This window comes from Pinus tabuliformis, chromosome 6 (genome assembly GCF_031772625.1).
Source record: "Pinus tabuliformis cultivar Carrire ecotype Pingquan chromosome 6, CPIR1, whole genome shotgun sequence".
NCBI classification, from domain to species: domain Eukaryota; kingdom Viridiplantae; phylum Streptophyta; class Pinopsida; order Pinales; family Pinaceae; genus Pinus; species Pinus tabuliformis.
The window spans coordinates 2,055,387,137-2,055,408,364 of NC_142292.1; positions in this window are offsets into that span (position 1 = coordinate 2,055,387,137).

A 21,228-nucleotide genomic window follows, 5' to 3' on the forward strand; every position below is an offset into this window, starting at 1 on the left:
TAACAAAACATCACTCATGTTTCACATGAATATCATTCATTAGTTGGTGAGATTTCGAAGAAACTATTTGACAACACTATTGAACTAGGATTGGCTGCTATGAAAAATGTTTCTATGCATGGATGATAAGAATACACGCATTATGGGCTACAATTTATGATCATTTCCAACCATGCTAATGGGATGAATTTCACAAGGATGGAAAGAAAATTATATGGATGTAGTAAGAGTCTTGATGTGTTCTTCACAATACGGAATTCTACCAAGCATTTTACAAATTGTGCATAATTAAAAAGTGACAAGCACCTCATAAATAGTTGCCAAGTTATTAAAAGAGCTATATTTTAAAAATCAAGAATTTGCAAAGGCTTTGACAACAATGAAAACATACCTGGATGTGCTACTTTGTGGGCACCCTTTCCCTTCACACAAATTGTATATGAGAATGTGAAAAGGGATAATAAGTAATGTTGGGATATTTGTTTTATTAGAGAAGAACAAATCAACAGGCATCACTTCTACCTTTATAGCATCCATGAGCAACCTAGTATACGAAGACTTCAACTTGTTTGAATATAAAAGGAGGATGGATAACTCTTCTTTCTTACTCTAATGACAAAATAAGAAAGTGTAGAAAAAAAGAGTTATGCTACCAGATTAGTAATCTTGAAAAAATGAGAGAGAAAAGTGCATCTTATTGAGATAGAGGGTCAATAATGCTATCTTAGAGCTTTGCTGAAGGATTTAGTTGAAATGACAGAATAAAGGAACACCAGGGACCGGTTAGATTATGAAACTTTTCAATTCTTTATTTGCATGAGAACATGAAAATATCTGGTGTGGGGGAACGTTGGGCCTCCAATTTGTCATAATTTTGTTGATGAAACCAACCATTTTTGCATCATTCCATTCACCCATGTTTATCAATTTTTTCCATATTTTTTCATAAATTCACCAATCTCCTGCATAAATGTTTACATGGTTTATTATTATTATTTACATTATTTTTAATGAATTAAGAAGAATTTTGCATGGTTTTACTAATTACATTTTAGCAAGTTCAAGTTTCTGCAATTGAATCATTTTTTGTAGCTATCTCCATGGTTGAGGTAGTAGCATCAGTCTAGAAGGAAAATAAACACATGGAATTGGTTTCTAGAGGCTCCAATATGGATATATGTTGGTCAAAGTCCACCCATCTTAGACGTGTGAACCTCCATCAAGAAATCAAAGGAAATATGCAGAAGTTTTGACTAGTCAACTTCAAACATATTTTTTGAGCAAATGAAAATGAATTTAAAAAAATAAAACATGAATTTTATTCAGAACAAGCCTAACTAGGTTCTCTATGAGTGATTTCCTCAAATTTTTTACCATTTGGGAGATTTTACAGGTTCGTTGGAGACCTATTTTTTAGATTATGTGGATAAACAGTTTTCTAATTCGTCATTCAATGCACAGTCACCAAAAAGATTGGAATGAGTTGTTCTTTAGAAAATTCGTGGTAGGGAGATCATTCTTATCATATCTAGGTAGATCTTTGATCCAAGGATCCATCAAATAATATTGGATTTTATTTTCAAAACTTATCTCATGACCAGAACTCAAGCAAGAAAATTATGAGTTTGTTAATTGCCTCAAAACTCTATAAATTGTAGTCTCTTTGATGAGAGGAGAGATTAGATGTCAATGATGAATATTAAATTGTAATTGTTGTTGATATTTGAAGAAGAAGAACTATGTTTTCTTTTTTCAGTGAATGTAATCTTTGATTGTTGGCCTGTTGGGGCTTGACCTAGGTTCAGAAGTGATTTAGCCAAACAAATCCCAAAACTACTGGCCCTTTCGACAACAGTCTGTGGTGTTCAGACTGAGGTCTTACCCGAGGTAGTATGGGAGGGTGTTGGAACCAGGTTTCTGCACCCTAGGGATGTCTTGATGAAGTCTTGGAAGTTCACAAACTAAACCCGTGTGCTTGCGATGCTCCGCGCAACCGTCTGCCCTTCGCAACTTGTGCAACTGCTTCCACGTATCTTTGTAAAGAGCGTGAAGAGGTGCTATCTAGATCCTTATCCCTTATTGTGCTTTTATTATAGATCTTAACTTAATTATGTGTGTCCAATATTCTCATTAATCATTCAAATTCATAACCAGTGCACGCACTCATAAACTATAAATAGATTCATAAATAGAACATAAGCATAGACATAGAATATTCCAAAATCAACTTATCTTTTATTACTTCTCTGTTCAGGTACAATACCAACTCCGCCCTGAGCACTCAACTCCAGGGGTCCGTGCACACAGCTATAGACTCTACCAGGCCTCTGCGCACTCAGCTGCAAAGCCTCTTACTACTACTACAACCCAAGACTCGAACTTATAGACTTAGAGATAATTCATCATCCAAAACCCATATGACTTCTCAAAGCTAAAACTAACTTTACCCTTAGAGCCTTGCTCTATTTATACAATCCCATGGTCCACGGACCATGGGTAGGCCGACACACTTTACATTCAATTACATTATCTTAGGGCGGAAAACCCTAGACTCTCGCGCTCTGTGCCCACATTTCGCAGGGTATTTACATTACACTTATACCAAAATTCAGGCTTCAAGCCCCAAAAACAGACTATGGAGGGATCCACTACCCAATAGGCCCCCAACAAAATGATCGTGACTCGTCCCAAGTCACTCTGCAGGTGTGGTGATCCTTGCGCAAAGTCCATCCAATTGTGCTTGTGTGGCCCGAAGTTCTACAACTCACCATGCTACCATTGTCTGGATCTATTCCATTTATGCTTCTGAACCATCTGCATCTGACTTTATTCTCTACTTTGATGCCATCTTCTAGTACCTATGTTTATAGTCCCGCACCTCTTTCCAACTTGTCGGGTTGCGAAGACTGTGCTTTGGTCAGTTAGTCAGACAGCCGGCCCACCCCTATAGGGCTTCAGGCGACTGCCATTTACTCTTCCTAGGAAGGGCTCTCCAGTAAGTTTGACTAGCTGGACCGCGCCTCCGTCTGTGACCACCTTTAACACATACGGTCCCAACCAATGCATTCTGAATTTTCCCAAAAAAAATTTGAACTTGTTGTCATACAACAACACTAAATCGTTTACCTTGAATGTGCACAACTTGATATGGAAATCGTGCCAAGTTGTATCGCGCTATTTCTGTACCTGCTGATGGAATCCTCCCAGAAATTGTTCTTCCTCGAGTTCTTCCAATTCCATGAGCTTCTCTTCCAAGGCTTCGTGGTCCGACATGACTGTCATTGCTACTATCGCAAACTAGGTACAATGTATTCCATTGGCATGACTGCTTCCATGCAATAGAATAACCTAAAAGGTGTCTGACCCATCAATTTCTTGCACGTGGTTCTATATGCCCATAATACAGCAGGTATGCGCAAGTCCCAGTCATTTCGCTGCGTGTTACATACTTTGGTCAGTCTCCAAAATCTTGTTGAATGCTTCTATTGTCCCATTAGGTTGTGAATGGTACAACATAATTTTCTGATGATATACCTGGAACTCCTCGGTGAGTGTGTTGATAGTTTCATTCAAGAAGTGCATTCCACGGTCACTCATTAAAATTTTCGAGCATCCAAACCATGTCAACACTTTGTTGAACAAAAATTTTGCAACTGTGGCGGCCATGTGTTATAGACATTTTTGGGCACTACAACCCCAAGCATAAAATGCCATAAACCAAGGGCTCCTAAGTCCCTAAAAGTGTTGTTCTAATGCCTAAAGGAACAAGGTCAACTGATTACAGCTTCTCCCAGAAGTTCTCCATGAAAAACTGCTCAGAACTGGTCAAAACAGGATCATTTCAGCTGCTCCATAGGCAAAGTGCGTTGCATCTCACCTAAGTACACTTTGTGGGTGCATTGAATTTCAAAAAGCCCTTCGATGAGGTGCGATGGGTGAGAAGTGACAAATGGCAGTGTCAATCCGCGAGGTGGAGAGGCATGGAATCTTCCAGAAACTTCTCCTGTGACACTTGCCTCTCTGAATTCGACCAAGGATGAGTAAGAGATCATCAATCTCCAAGTGGAAGTAAGAACTATCAAAGGGAAGACACTAATCAAATCGCAAGCTGACTCACCTCCCTTACAGATATCTATATGTGAATCCCTCATCCTAGAGATCCAGAGGCTAGAATTTTGCATCTTGTAAGGAATTACTATTGGTTTCTTGAGACAACATCATAGTGTTGGGTGATCTAAGCTTTGTATGAGGTGAAGAAGGGCTTACTTGCTGAGAAGATGATGCTGGGTCAGAACAACTGGTTGTAACTCCCTTGGCTCTTTCTTGATTATCAATAAAAGCTATTCGAGTTTTCCTCCATACTCTTGTGTCATTTATGTTTTATGCATTTGTATGGTCAATTTACATCTGATCCTAGATTGTTTATGATTATAGATCCATGTTCTTGTATAGTGTTATGCTACTTTGATCCTACAAGTACTCTGTGAAGCTGAGCGTACAAGGAAGCAAGTAGCAAAGGACTGTCAGGAGAGAGAGGCATCGAACTAGGAGATAAGCGCAAGACAGAGGTTGGTCTCCTTTGTTCTTCTCTCATCTATATTTCATAAAGGAAAAACGAAAGTAGCTTTACTGTGTTTTTTTCTAAGGTAGCTATCACACCTTAGTGGGATAAGCAGTTCTGTGTAGACACTTTTCCCTGTAACAAAATGGCGACTCCACTAAGGAGCGACTAGGTTGTTTGTTTATCTTCCTTGTTGTTTATTTTATAAACTTATAGACGGAGCCTAAAGCCGAGCCAGGTAGCTTTCGAACTGCATTTGCTATGCAAATGCAAAGTAGATAAATTACGCTTCAGTCAATCTCCGGGATTTTTTTATGAATTAAACAACTGATTTATAAACTCTCTAATTGCCCCTGTGGTAGCTCCAATAACCTCCTTAGATCTACCCTTGATTGTTGGTTTACTGATTACCGTTTACTCGGCCAAAACCCCTGAAATGAACTGAAAACTGTGACCCGAAACCCAAGCAAAGTCTCGTCTCTGGGCCAGCGCAGGCTCTGTTCTGTGAAACTGAAATTCAGCGCACTTCCCGAGTGTAGTAGGTGCACTGCATTTCAAGTTCATTGTGTTACAGGTGCGCTGATCAGACTAGGCATTGTTCCTCAGTTTTGGTTTCTGTATTCATTCTTTTCAGTTCTATTCATGAGTTTTGCTATTTGTAATCGGTATATCTATGTTTGAAACCCCTTTCCTTGATGATATTCTGCCTCCATTGTGCAAAAGAACTGTAAATGATTTTGTGTATTTGTTGAGTCATTTTCAGTTCTCCTTTGCAAAAAGTGACGTAATTGTACTGTCGTTTCTTGATTTGAAAGTGTCGCAAGTGTCATTTTCAGTCAGAGAAGAGAGTTTGGTTGCTCTTGATAGTCGATTACCCTGTTACTATTGTATTTGGTCTGAATTTGTAGTTTTTCTAGTGTCGAAAGCAAGTATTCTTTCCGAATCGTAAAGTGTTGTGATTGTCTTCATTTTTTATTTTGAAAAGAAACTTGTTAGTAATTGTCGCTTGAAAAGTAATTCAGATTTGCGCATTAGCTTTCTTTTTATCATTCACATACTAAGAAAGCCGAAAACAAATACATGCATGTGCATTTGCATTTAGACTGTTTGATTGGTTTTATTTAGGACAATGCATTTAGTGTGTGCTCTTTGCTCTTTGTGAAAGAATAATGTCTCTCTTTCCTTAGTAGCTAGGATTTTCATTGCACAAAGAAGATAAAAGACTGTTTATCATCTTAGATTGAATTTTAGGAATTGCACATCTACATCTTGTGGTGAACCTGAGAGGAAAATTTCTTAAGCAAGATCAACTATAAAATAAATTTAATGAATCTAACAACGCTTTGGAACCTAATGCACAACATCTAGAAGTCTAGGCTAGAGATGTATTCCGGCGTCGTAAAGCCTGGTAACTGTTGTTCTCACTGATGGTTGGGTGATTCCTCTACTTTGAGACGATAAGTGCCAGTACGGACTTGTGCTCCCACGTACCATCGAATATATTTTGTGAGACCACAATAGACTTAATCCTTTATCCATAGGAAGTTGTGTCTACCACCCTATCGATCGCAATGCACTGAACACAACATTTGGGAAGATTGACTGCCGTACCGTAAAAGGTATTCTGCAGCTTTGCAATTGGTTTGGTAATCCCTCTACCTAGATTTCCAGAGCAGTCCCTTTCGTTCCTTTTTAGACTCCTTAACGGAAAATGTCCATCTGAGCACTTGTCACTTCAGGCTCATTAAAAAGCGAAGGCGACTAGAGTCATCTTTTGTTTTTTCTTGACTCTTAAAAATTGAACAAACAAGTTGTGTCAAAGCGTCTAAAATTCATCTAATTTGGAAACATACTTCCCCTTGATTTTTAGTTTATCGAGTAATCTACAATCGTGGAAGAAAGTCAATTGAAACCCCATCGTTCGCGGAGGCTTACGAGTCAACCATCTTTGTCTCCGGAATCGAAGCTATTACGGACAAATCGAACTCGCTTAACTGGTTCCAAATCTCCTGGTAAAGTTAGAACAAGTGTTCCAACAACATTAGAGACTCCAGTTACTCCGAACATTTCTGGTATCCCTGCCTTTATAGAAGAAGTTCAGCAGCCACCGAAGGACAGTAGTACTGATCCTAGTCTGAGGGTAAACACTTGTATCACTAAACTAGTTCCATCTACAACAGATTCGGAGAGTGTTGTTCCCCAAACATCTGTCTCTGCAGATTCTATACCTTCTTTGGCACTAGAAATATTCTACGGACCTGACGGTCTACCTCTTCCACCTGGTCTGATTGCTATAAAAGAGATTGTGGAGGATACTCCATCTAGTACTGTTACAAGGAAAAGTGTCTACTCAGAACTGCTTATCCCACTAAGGTGTGACAACTGCCTTAAAAACAAATAGAGTAAAGCTACTTTTGTTTTTCCTTTATGAATTATAGATAGAGAGGAACAAAAAGACCAACCTCTGTCTTGCGCTAATCTCCTGATTTGATTCCTCTCTTCCTTGACAGTCGTTCGCTACTTGTTCCCTTGCATGCCCAGCTTCACAAAGTACCTGTAAGATCACAATAGCATAGAACTCTAAAAAGACATGGATATATAATCATAAACAATCTAGGATCAGATGTAAATTGACCATACAAATGTAGCAAACATGAATGACACAAAAGTATGGAGGAAAACTTGAATAGCTTTTATTGATAAACAAGAAAGAGCCAAGAGGAGTTACAACCAGTTGTTCTGACCCAGCATCAACCTCTCAGCAAGGAAGCCCCTCTTCACCTCATATAAAGCTTAGATCACCCAACAATCTGATGTTTGTCTCAAGAAACCAACAACAATTCCTTACAATATGCAAAATTCCAGCCTCTGGATCTCTGGGATGAGGGATCCATATATAGATATCTGTAAGGGGGATGAGTCAACTTGTAATTTGATTAGTGTCTTCCCTCTGATAGTTATTGCTTCCACTTGGAGATTGATGATCTCTTACTCATCCTTGGTCGAATTTAGAGAGGCAAGTGTCACAGGAGAAGTTTCTGGAAGCTTCCATTGCCTCTCCACCTCGCGGAATGACACTGCCATTTGTCATTTCTTGACCATCGCACCCCATAGAAGGGATTTGTGAAATTCAACGCACCCACACAGTGTACTTAGGTGAGATGCAACGCACTTTGCTAGTGGAGCAGCTGAAATGATCCTGTTTTGACCAATTCTGAGCAGTTTTTCATGGAGAACTTTTGGGAGAAGCTGTAATCTGTTGACCTTGTTCCTTTAGGGGTTATAACAACACTTTTAGGGACTTAGGAGCCCTTGGTTTATGGACATTTCATGCTTGGGGTTGTAGTGCCCAAAAATGTCTATAACAATTGCCCCCTAAAGCATGAGGTCATTAATCTTTTGATGTCGAGTGAAATGCTTTATTATGAGGATCCGAAGTTCTTTCAAGCTGAGAGGAGACCTGTAATAAGATACAATACAATACATTATCTTCATAATATTTTCATGATCTAGCTGAGGCGGGCATTCCCATGCTTAGCTTTATAAATTTATTTTCATGTACATAGGACAGACAATCGTTTGAGTGTAGACTGATGATTTTGATAGAGCCATCCTCCCTTTGATTGGATGATTATCTGTGCAACAATGATGTGCATTTGATGTTTTTATTTTCCTGAATGTATATCGCAGCCCGGATGGATGAAACTAGATCTGGGGTCTTCAATCTCATTCGATCTTCACTCGAAGTACAAGTCTATCCATGTGAGAAATGTTTTGAAGTCGAACATGGAAAGACATTGCTTGATTACCAGCCAATGATATAAGCTGTTAACAAGCGCGAGAGGAATCACCGATAATGATAATGACCCTCAAGGTACTGCAGTACAATTCACGTGGTGTGAATAAAGGACATGGCATCGAACACCACGCAAAATCTTTCGGTCGAAGGTCATTGATGTAAACCTGTCGCAGGAAGTGAGAAACTTGCCATTGAGGCATGCAAGCTTCAAAGTACTGAATGGGGTGTTCCTAGATCAACTTCTTGGATAATGAACTGATGTTGAAAAGAAGTGATCCGTCACAGGAGGGCCTTAATGAATCCCACATCAATGACACGGAACGGAGCAAATGATTTTAATGGAGGTGAAAACGATATGGTGATATAAGGTTCAGGGTGGTGGTCATGAAATAATGGAGTATAAATGCATTGTAGTGGGTGAGACACAGGTGAATTCTCTGAATGACTTCTCTTGAACATATCGGCGACACTGACATGATGGATTGGTAGCATTAACCCCAAATGTGGATGGTATGATGGGACCATGGTGATGTGACCAGTGAATGAAACAACCCAACCCAACTTGGATGTGAAGTGCAAGTGTCATGTTCAAGAGCGACTTGCTACCAACAAAGTTTCTTCAAGTTTTCTTCCCAATTTTTCCCCAGTCATTGTTGACCAGTACCTCTTTATTTTTATCAAGATTGAGGAGGATAACATATGCTTGTTCTATAATTTTCCCTTCGGGCAAACCCATCGCTATGTTTTAACGAGCCTAGCGATAGTGAAACTCGTTCTCGTCTATAGACAAGTTTGTCACTATTAAAATTTTAACGAGTTTAACGACAAAGATAACTCGGTCCTTTTCAATTTTAGAGAGTCTGAAAAGGAACGTAAAGAAAACTCCAAAATTCCTTTTTTGTCATCTAATCCCTTAAGTCCGAAAAAGTATAAAACAAGACAGAAGGGATGAATTTTTGATACTTTTAACGAGTCGAACAAAACAAGCGCTCGATCTTTTTGTGTAATGATCCCTCAGGTCCAAAATGATTAAAATTTAGAGGAGGGATAGCACTTCTGGTCCCTTTAACGAGCTGGAGAGGCCAATGGCTTGGCAATCTTTTCATATTTTACGAGTTAGTTGAAAAGAGCTTAAAGGAGACTCATCTTTTGAGGAACGAGTGATAAAATTGTGTAGCAGCTGATTCTAGGTAAGGTTTGGAATGTTCCAATCACGGCAGTGTTACAAGGATGGCTAGTGAGATCACTCTTCGCAGTTGTTCCTCAAAAGGGGTAAACAATCAAGTGGAGGTGAATGATCGGCCAATACAGAGTGGAGGTGATGATGAGAACACGACCAAGGATTTTAAAGGTTGAAGTACTACATTCACGATGGTTATTTACCGAGAAATAGTTCATTTTTTAATGAGCTTAAACGTGGGGGGAAACATTTGCTCATGGCTTATGTTTATTTTTTAACGAGCTTGAACTATGCGCTAAAACTGTTCGATGCGGGTTTATTTTTTAACGAGCTTGAACCTTGCGGTAACACTGCTCGATTTATCCAGTCCTATAATAAGAATGTCTTATATAAAAAAGGAAATTTTTAGAGTTTTGCCCCACATCCTTTCTTTATGCAAGTTAGGAAACGACCAATCCAAAAACCAGATAAATGATCGCTCTTTGCTTGCACGCCAAAAAGGTTTGTATGCCCCCAGGTATAAAATAGAGTTTCAAGGTCACCTTTCAAATCACCAACAAAACATTTGTTTTATCAGGAAAGGTCTACCTCTTTCAGGTTACCAAATATTGTTCTATTCATAGCGCAAACAAAACATTTCCTCGGCGATGTCTACCAAAATAGACAAATGCGAGTGGAGGAGACTACTCCACTCACATAACTTTGACAAGAGAATATGATTCCAGAATAACTCCCTCTTCCAATCACGGATGGGAGTACAGACCAGTCATATATCTCTCATGGAAACCTACCCTATACCCGAAGTTTTCTTGCCGAAGCAGACCAGGGTGCATGCCCCTTGGGTTTCAGTCATGTCCCACAAATCACTCGCGCTCATCAGGTGGATGGACTGGAGATTGATGAGACATTCCTTGTGTGAAAAGACCATTCAGGGATGGTATATGACTATTTGCTATGCGTGATCCAGGAAATGAAAGCTGGTCTACGAGCTTGACCACTCTTCCTTCGTGTGGAATACACATTACTCTAAAGAGTGATGAGACAATTGCTCCCATGCAATAAATATAGTCTCGTTCAAGGAGTAGATTATAATCCAGGGGTCCTTGGACTACCATTATGTTCATTTGAACGGTTTTCCCTCTCAATGTTATGGGCACATTGGGAAGGATCCCTGATGGCCGACTGGTTCCTTTGTCAAAGGCTGTTAGATTTCTCTTCTCAGGCAAAAGCGATGGTGAACCAAGCGCTTTCCAAGCAGTTGAGGAAAGGATACTCACAGAAGCCCCTTCATCTATGATGGTACCGGCCATAACCATTCTATATATTTGAACAATGATTCGGAATGGTACACTAGCTGGTAAATTGGGTCTGCCTAGTTGATTCCAATCAAAGGAGACAACTAGGTTGCTTGGAGGTGGGACCGAATAGACGGCCGGGTATGACTCTGACGAACTACCTTCCTGTGGTAAAGGAACGGGTAAATTTCCCCCATGTTCATTGGAGTCTGTGCTTACGAAAAGAATTTGGACAGTGTCATCCTTGTTCTCTTCTGTGACTGTATCATTTGAAGATGGAACCTCTGAAGGCAAGACCGGGTCAACTGCCGCCTCAACCTTTTGACTTTCATCTGGTATGGGTTCAGATGGTTTGTCTTCAATGATAGATGCTTCAGCTGACCACCTGAGCGGGCCAGTCCAATTTTCAACTAGTGACGGACTCAGCAAGAGTTTTTTATATCCAGGAGGAAGTCGTAACGGTGAAACCGGATTATCGTCCAAAACTCTTTTGGCCTCGTCTAAGAAGGGACAATGGTGGACGGAATGATCGCCTTCGCACAGTTTACAAGGAAATCTATATTTTCCTTTCTGTCTTGGGGCTTCACTTTCACTAGTCGATGGTGTGTTTTCAACATGATCATCAAAGGTTGACGACACTGGTTTGTGCAAACAAGGAGACCAGTCCCTTTAGATCTGTGGGATGCAAGGACAATCTCTATGATAGTGGTCTCCTTTGCAAATGACACATGGCGATTTAGGCCTGGTCGGTGCAGTGTGTGAATTTTCGCTAGATGACGCTCGTTTGCCCCCATTCGCTTTTGGCTCCTTCTTCTTCTTCTCTTTCTTCTTCTTTTCCTTCTCCTTCTCAGGTACTTGACTTTTGGCTTTACCAGCCCCATCAAGCGAAGAGGAAGGAGGAGAAGAAGAATTAGAGGAAGTAGAAGGTTGGTGGGTAACTCTGGACTCGTCTAGTTGCTGACTCGATTGTTCAAGAATTACGATGTTCTGAACGACAGAGGTTGAGAAGATCCATACAGGCAAGCCATTCGTTAGTCCTGGAAGCGACAATGTGGCCATATGGGGTGCACCAACATCTCCCCAAGAGGAGAAGGGACTAGGATTTCCTCCAAGGGGAATTCCTTGGTTGGTGGATTCCATTTTCTCAACCCAAGATCAACGTAGGAAAGGGTAATGAATATTCCGTTTAAAATAAATTTTAGACGCTTTGACACAACTTGTTTTTTCAATTTTTAAGAGTCAAGAAAAAACAAAAGATGACTCTAGTCTCCTTCGATTTCTAATGAGCCTGAAGTGACAAGTGCTCAGATGGACCTTTTCTGTTAAAGAGTCTGAAAAGGAACGAAAGGGACTGCTCTGGAAATATAGGTAGAGGGATTACCAAACCAATCGCAAAACTGTAGAATAATTTTTACGATACGGCAGTCAATCTTCCCGAATGTTGTGTTCAGTGCATTACGATCGATAGGGCGACAAACACGGCTTCCTATGGATAAAGTATTAAGCCTATTGGGGTCACCCAAAATATACTCGACGGTATGTGGGAGCGCAAGTCCGTACTGGCACTTATCATCTCAAAGTGGAGGAATCACCCAACCATCAGTGAGAACAACAGTTACCAAGCTTTACGACGCCGGAATACGTCTCTAGACTAGACTTCTAAATGTTGTGCGTTAGGTTCCAAACCATTGTTAGATTCATTGAATTTATTTTATAGTTGATCTTGTTTATGAAGTTTGCCTTTCAGGTTCACCGTGAGATGTAGATGTAATTCCTAAAATGCAATCTAAGATGATAAACAATCTTTTTATCTTCTTTGTGCAATGAAAATCCTAGCTACTAAGGAAAGAAAGACAGAATCTTTTCAGAAAGAGCAAAGAGCACACTCTAAATGCACTTTCCTAAATCAAACCAATCAGACTGTCTATATGCAAATGCACATGCATGTATTTGTTTTAGACTTTCTTAGTATATGAATGATAAGAAGAAAGTTGATGCACAAATCTGAATTTCTTTTCAAGCGACAAATATCAACAAGTTTCTTTTCGAAATAAAAAATGGAGACGATCACAACACCTTATGATTTTGAAATGAATACTTGTTTTTGACACTATAAAAATTACAAATTCAGACCAAAAACAATAGTAATAGGATAATCAACTATCAATAGCAATCAAACTCTTTCCTATGATTGAAATCGACACTTGCGATACTTTCTAATCAAAGGACGACAATACGATTACGCTACTTTTGCAAAGGAGAACTGAAAATGACTCAACAAACACACAAAAACATTTATACTTCTTTTGTACAAAGGAGGCAGAATAAAAGCAAGGAAAAGGGGTTTCAAACAGACATATACTGATCACAAGTAGCAAAATTTAGGAATAGAACTGGAAAGAATGAATCATAGAAACCAACACTGCTCAAAGCCTAGTCTGATCAGCGCACCTGTAACACAGGGAATTTGAAATGCAGCGCACCTTCTCCACTCAAGAAGTGCGTTGAAGTTCAGATTCTCAGAACAGTATCTACATTGGGCCAGAAACAAAACTTTGCTTGGGTTTCGAGTCACAGTTTGTAGTTCAGTTCATGGGTTTTGACCGAGCAAAAGGTAATCAGTAATGCAACAATCGGGGGTAGATCTAAGGAGGATATAAGAGCTATCACAAGGGCAATCAGAGACATTTTGAATCAGTTGTTTAAATCATAAACAGATCCCGTAGATGGACTGAAGTAGCATTTATCTACTTTGAATTTTCTATGGCAAATGCAGTTCGAATGCTACCTGTAAGTTTATGAAATAGACAACAAGGAAGATAAACAAACAAACTAATTCGTCCCTAGCGGAGTCGCCATTTTGTTACAAGGAAAAGTGTCTACTCGGAACTACTTATCCCACTAAGGTGTGACAGCTGCCTTAGAAACAAACAAGGTAAAGCTACTTTCGTTTTTCATTTATGAATTATAGATAGAGATGAACAAAAAGACCAACCTCCGTCTTGCGCTAATTTCCTGATTTGATTCCTCTCTTCCTTGATAGTCTTTCGCTACTTGTTCCCTTGCACGCCCAGCTTCACAAAGTACCTGTAAGATCACAGTAGCATAGCACTATACAAAGACATGGATGTATAATCATAAACAATCTAGGATGAGATGTAAATTGACCATACAAATGCAACGAACATGAATGACACGAAAGTATGGAGGAAAAATTGAATAGCTTTTATTGATAAACAAGAAAGAGCGAAGAGGAGTTACAACCAGTTGTTCTGACCCAGCATCAACCTCTCAGCAAGGAAGCCCCTCTTCACCTCATACAAAGCTTAGATCACCCAACAATCTGATGTTTGTCTCAAGAAACCAACAACAATTCCTTACAATATGCAAAATTCCAGCCTCTGGATCTCTGGGATGAGGGATCCATATATAGATATTTGTAAGGGGGATGAGTCAGCTTATGATTTGATTAGTGTCTTCCCTCTGATAGTTCTTTCTTCCACTTGGAGATAGATGATCTCTTACTCATCCTTGGTCGAATTCAGAGAGGCAAGTGTCACAGGAGAAGTTTCTCGAAGCTTCCATTGCCTCTCCACCTCGCGGAATGACACTGCCATTTGTCATTTCTCACCCATCGCACCCCATAGAATGGCGTTTTGAAATACAATGCACCCACGCAGTGTACTTAGGTGAGATGCAACACACTTGGCCAGTGGGGCAGCTGAAATGATCATGTTTTGACCAATTCTGAGCAGTTTTTCATGGATAACTTCTGGGAGAAGCTGTAATCTATTGACCTTGTTCCTTTAGGGGTTAGAACAACACTTTAGGGACTTAGGAGCCCTTGGTTTATGGACATTTCATGATTGGGGTTGTAGTGCCCAAAAATTTCTATAACAAGTACTCCATCGCAATTTGGAGTCGGGATCACTCTGTATCCTTCTTCATCAAAAATTAGTCTACCGCCAGTGGAAGCTCCTGTAGAATCGCTAGGTAATCTTTTGGATAGACTAGAAATGTCTGAACAACCGTCAACATCTAGGACTGTGTCATATGACACAGTGACGGTAGAGCTTCCTGCTACCACTCCAACAATGTCTGCTGGTATACCATATGCCCAACTAGCTCTCAATCGCTAGAAAGAGCCCAAACAGGGGCTATTTCGACGGTATGGTCTGTTCCTGTTTGTTCATCCGGAATAATATCCGGGAACTCTTATGTTGAGTCTCAACAAATTGATCCATTTGGAGGTCAATTTGGGCAGTCCGGTCCTCAAGGGCAAACCATTCCCTTAAGTACCGGATTACCGCCATATGGGGGACAGTATACCCTTTCATTGTCCCCTCTGGGAGGACAACCATACGGGAGTTCACAACAAAATTCGGGTTATGCTGGGATTACGTCAAGCGGTTGGGTACCGATACTACCTCAACAACCAAGAGTTGTATATTCGATGCAACAATGTTTACCTATGTCAAGTATACCAACTACGCCAGCTATTATGACGGTGTCGCAAGTTCAAGCGCTGCCTGTTGTATGCCAACCTCAGGTTTCTTAGGTTGTAATGCAATAGCCCCTTGACCCTGAAACTCAACCACAATTGCCGACTGGTGGAATGACACAGGTTAAAACGGGTACAATTACCCCTCGTCTTGGTTAAACAGTTAGTATCGGGCAATAGCACATGGCTTCACAACCATGGCTAGTGCAATACCAACAACTGCATTTCCAACAAGTATACCAAGGTTCGGAGAAACAAATCTTTGCAAACAGTGGGCAGCCATATATTCAAAACGGTCAAAATCAACCATTCTACAATGGTCATGCCCACCAACCTTACCAAAGTTACCAGCATCAAATGCATTATGCTGGTATGCAAAGACCAATTGCTCAGGAAATCCCATCTTATCATGGGTATGCTTCACCTAACCTGAATCAACAGTTACCCTTCGTGGCGACTTTAGAATTACCTTATTTAAATCGGTTAACAAAGGATCCAATCGCTTATGCCCCTTAGTGGCCAGCGATTCGGCATAAAATTCCAGCAGATATTCCTAAATTTAATGGAAATCCGAGTGAAGATCCGTTGAATCATGTGATGAACTTTCATCTGTGGTGTTCATCAAACACCCTAAACGATGATTCGATTAGGCTTCGCCTTTTGCAGAGGACGTTAACTGGTTCAGCAGCAAAATGGTATATTGAATTGCCCAAAGCTTCATTTGACAACTTCAGTACCCTAGCCACGACCTTTTTAACTCATTTTCGGTTACCGATAAGGTATGAAATGGGAACGGAACTTCTTACCAATTTCAAACAAACAATGGCCACTCACATATTTGATCATATACATGAGTGGCGACGTCGTCGTAGAATGGTAAAAATGTATGTTCTTGACTAGCTTTTAGCTGAATGGTTTATTAAGTCATTATTGCCTTCTATTACAGAAGATGTGGAAAAAGGGGGAGTCATCATCGAAGAGCAAGTCATTGCTCGTGCGCAATATTTAGGCTTGATTTATACTCAGTCTGGCATGCTCTACGATAAAATACCTGACGCTCCTAGACCGGAATTCTCAGTCCCTCCTCCTCCTAAATCAAACAATGACTCGCATGCCGGCAATGGCGTGATTGGCGCAACGGACACGAAATCGACAAAAGCTACATCTAAAAAGGCCCGTAAGATTTCCAGTCAAAATGCAAAAGACGAACTTCTTACCTTGGAAGTAAATGCCGTATCGACAAATAAAGGCAAAGAAACCAAGCAACCAGCGGGCAAGAAGAAAGGCAAAGGGGAGAAGAAGAAACAGGAAGAGTCATCACCTGAAAAATCTTCTGCAAACCCTCCTGGAAATAGGAAACCAAGAAATCCATGCTTTATATGCGATGAGGATCATTGGACCGCAGATTGTCCACATAGAGCTGAGCTTAAAAAATTCTTCAAGAATTCAAAAACCTCGGCAGTGTTAACTAATCCATTTCCAAATCCAGGAACAAATCTGGTTGACAGTGGAAATGCTTCCCCGTCTCAAGTACCGATGTTGTCGGTTTCCAAACAGCAAAATGATGCTTTGATATCAACAAGGAACAAAGATTACGGGAATCCATAGCTGTCGAACAACAAGGATAAAGATCAACCTAGTAGTTCGACAACAACTTCGACAGAAGTTGGGCCACCCATCATTCCTGAGTTGACAATAAAACTACCAAAGGGAGTAGTACACAAGTCGACGTTTAATCCTTGTGCTAGAGCAGCACAGCATTATAATATAGTGGAAGATTTGGCCCAATCGCCATCCGCTATGTCGACACTTGAGGTACTGCAAAATTTCCCATCCCAAAAACAAGCTTTATTATCGGCCATCGGTGGGATAGACCCAAAGGATTCCAATCTTTTATGCTTTGATCATAAGAAATATGATCCTCAGTTACCAGCTCGACTAGCTTTCCTCGTTCAAGTGAAAGCCCTCAACAAAACTATTCATCGAATGAATATTGATGAGGGGGCATCTACATGTATTATGTCGATGAGTTGCTGGAAAAATTTAGGCTCACCACCCTTGTCGCGATTGTCAACAATGTTAAAAGCATTTGATGGATGATCATACACTCCATACGGGATTTTAAGTAACTTGAAAGTTGAACTAGGGGGCAAAACAGTAGAAATTGATGTTGAAGTAATCGACGGAAACCTCGATTACAACATCCTACTGGGAAGGCCCTGGATATATGCCATGGCCGCAGTTCTATCGACCTACTTTAGGAAGATTGCCTTTCCCTTTCAAAGAGGAATTACAATCATCAACCAACAAACATTTCTCCCCAATAGTTCACAAGTTACGGGAAGTATTCCAATGATCCATGGAAGCAATATTCGCTTCAAAATATTGGATTAGGCCTCCTAAAAGACCCTGCCTTAATGGGTACTTTTGCCCTACCGCCTCCGAGTAATTTGGCGGAAGTGGCCACAATGGAAACCTGCAACATGAAATCATCTATATCTAATGGATTCAGAAGATTCCTAAACATTTTGTTAGCATGGATCATCACCATTTTAGAAATATTGTAGCAATCAATTTTCTTGGCTTGGGGGGCAAACCCAAATCAACGCTCATCGAGTGTTTGGATAAATAGGTCTAAGGAATATGGCACCTCTTCAGATCCTTGGTCGCATGTACATTCTACAGACGAAGGAATCATTCAATCAATGATGATAAGAGAGGCACCACAGGAAGATTACCACCATCACTCCCATCTTCCGGATTACCGCGAAGATTATTCCAGCAACCTTAATCATCCTTCAATTTTTGAGTTTCTATCAAATACTGTAAATACCATGGATTCCAAGGATGGTTCTTATCTCGTGTCAACCTCGTTAAAAAATGAAACAAGGAGTCAGGAGGATAGTTCTTTTACTGTGTCAACCTCATTAAAAAATGAAACGACTCCCTTTCCAAATCGAGTCTTTGATTACGATCTCGTAAAATCAAAGTTGAGTCTTTCAAAGATCTCAAAGGTAAACCTTCATTCCAACCACCGAGATGAATGAAATGAAGCTTGGGGGGCATGCACCTCGATTTGCATTATTATGCCGGGGGCATGCAAACTTATCATGAGCAGTGTTACCGCAGGGTTAAAGCTCGTTAAAAAATAAACCCGCCTCGAGCAGTTTTAGCACATAGTTCAAGCTCCTTAAAAAATAAACATTAGTCATGAGCAAATGTTTCTCCCCGCGTTTAAGCTCATTAAAAAATGAACTATTTCCCGGTAAATAACCATCATGAATGTAGTACTTCAGCCTTTAAAGCCTTGGTCGTGTTCTCATCATCACCTCCACTCTGTATTGGCCGATCATTCACCTCCATTTGATTGTTTACCCCTTTTGAGGAACAGCTATGAAAAGTGATCCCACTAGCCATCCTTGTAGCACTGTCGTGATTGGAAAATTCCAAACCTTACCTGGAATCAACTGCTACCCAAGTTTATCATTTGTTCCTCAAAAAACGAGTCTCCTTTAAGCTCTCTTCAACTGACTCGTAAAATATGAAAAGATTAACGAGCCATTGGCCTCTCCAGCTCGTTAAAGGGACCGGAAGTGCTATCCCTCCTTTAGATTTTAATATTTTTGGACCTGAGGGATTATTACACAAAAAGATAGAGTGCTTGTTTTGTTCAGCTCGTTAAAAGTATCGAAAATTCATCCCTTCTGTATTGTTTTATACTTTTTCGGACTTAAGGGATTAGATGACGAAAAAGGAATTTTGGAGTTCCCTTTACGTCCCTTTCAGACTCTCTAAAATTGAAAAGGACCGAGTTATCTTTGTCGTTAAAATCGTTAAAACTTAATAGCAACAAACTCGTCCATATCAGACAAGAACGAGTTTCACTATCGCTAGGCTCGTTAAAACATAGTGATGGGTTTGCCCGAAGGGCAAATTATAAAACAAGCATATGTTATCCTCCTCAAGCTTGACAAAAATAAAGAGGTACTAGTCAGCAATGACTGGGGAAAAATTGGGAAGAAAACTTGAAGAAACTTTTTTGGTAGCAAGTCGCTCTTGAACATGACACTTTCACTCCGCATCCAAGCCGGGTTGGGTTGTTTCATTCACTGGTCACATCACCATGGTCCCATCACACCATCCACATTTGGGGTTAATGCTACCAATCCAGCACGTCAGTGTCGCCGATATGTTCAAGAGAAGCCATTCAGAGAATTCACCTGTGTCTCACGCGCTATAATACATTTACACTCCATTCTTTCATGACCGCCACCCTGAACCTTATGTCATCAGATTGTTTTCACCTCCATTAAAATCATTTGCTCTGTTCCGTGTCATTGATGTGGGATTCATTAAGGCCCTCCTATGACGAATCGCTTCTTGTCGACATCAGCTCATTATCAAAGAAGTCGATCTAGGAACACCCCGTTTAGTACTTTGAAGCTTGCATGCCTCAATGGCAAGTTTCTCACTTCCGACGACAGGTTTACATCAATGACCTTCGACCGAAAGATTTTGCGTGGTGTTCGATGCCAAGTCCTTTATTCACACCACGTGAATTGTACTGCAGTACCTTGAAGGTCATTATCATTATCGGTGATTCCTCTCACGCCTGTTAACAACTTACATCATTGGCTGGTAATTAGGCGATGTCTTTCCATGTTCGACTCTAGAACATCTCTCACATGGATAGACTTGTACTTCGAGTGAAGATCGAATGAGATTGAAGACCCCAGATCTAATTTCATCCATCCAGGCTGCGATATATATTCAGGGAAATAAAGACATCAAATGTACATCATTGCTGCACAGATAATCATCCAATCAAAGGGATGATGACTCTACCAGAATCATTAGTCTACACTCAGACAATTGTCTGTCCTATGTACATGAAAATGTATTTATAAAGTTGAGCATGGGAATGCCTGCCTCAGCTAGATCATGAAAATATTATGAAGATAATGTATTGTATTGTATCTTATTACAGGTCTCCTCCCAGCTTGAAAGAACTTCGGATCCTCATAATAAAGCAGTTCACCTGACATCAAAAGATTAACGACCTCATGCTTTAGGGGGCAACTATTATAGACATTTTTGGGCACTACAACCCCAAGCATAAAATGTCCATAAACCAAGGGCTCCTAAGTCCCTAAAAGTGTTGTTCTAACCCCTAAAGGAACAAGGTCAACTGATTACAGCTTCTCCCAGAAGTTCTCCATGAAAAACTGCTCAGAACTGGTCAAAACAGGACCATTTCAGCTCCTCCATAGGCAAAGTGCGTTGCATCTCACCTAAGTACACTCTGTGGGTGCGTTGCATTTCAAAAATCCCTTCTATGGGGTGCGATGGGTGAGAAGTGACAAATGGCAGTGTCAATACGTGAGGTGGAGAGGCATGGAATCTTCCAGAAACTTCTCCTGTGACACTTTCCTCTCTGAATTAGACCAAGGATGAGTAAGAGATCATCAATCTCCAAGTGGAAGCAAGAACTATCAGAGGGAAGACACTAATCAAATCACAAGCTGAATCATCTCCCTTACATATATCTATATATGGATCCCTCATCCCAGAGATCCAGAGGCTGGAATTTTGCATCTTGTAAGGAATTGTTGTTGGTTTCTTGAGACAACATCATAGTGTTGGGTGATCTAAGCTTTGTATGAGGTGAAGAAGGGCTTACTTGCTGAGAGGATGATGCTGGGTCAGAACAACTAGTTGTAACTCCCTTGGCTCTTTCTTGATTACCAATAAAAGCTATTTGAGTTTTCCTCCATACTCTTGTGTCATTTATGTTTTATGCATTTGTATGGTCAATTTACATCTGATCCTAGATTGTTTATGATTATAGATCCATGTTCTTGTATAGTGTTATGCTAATTTGATCCTACAGGT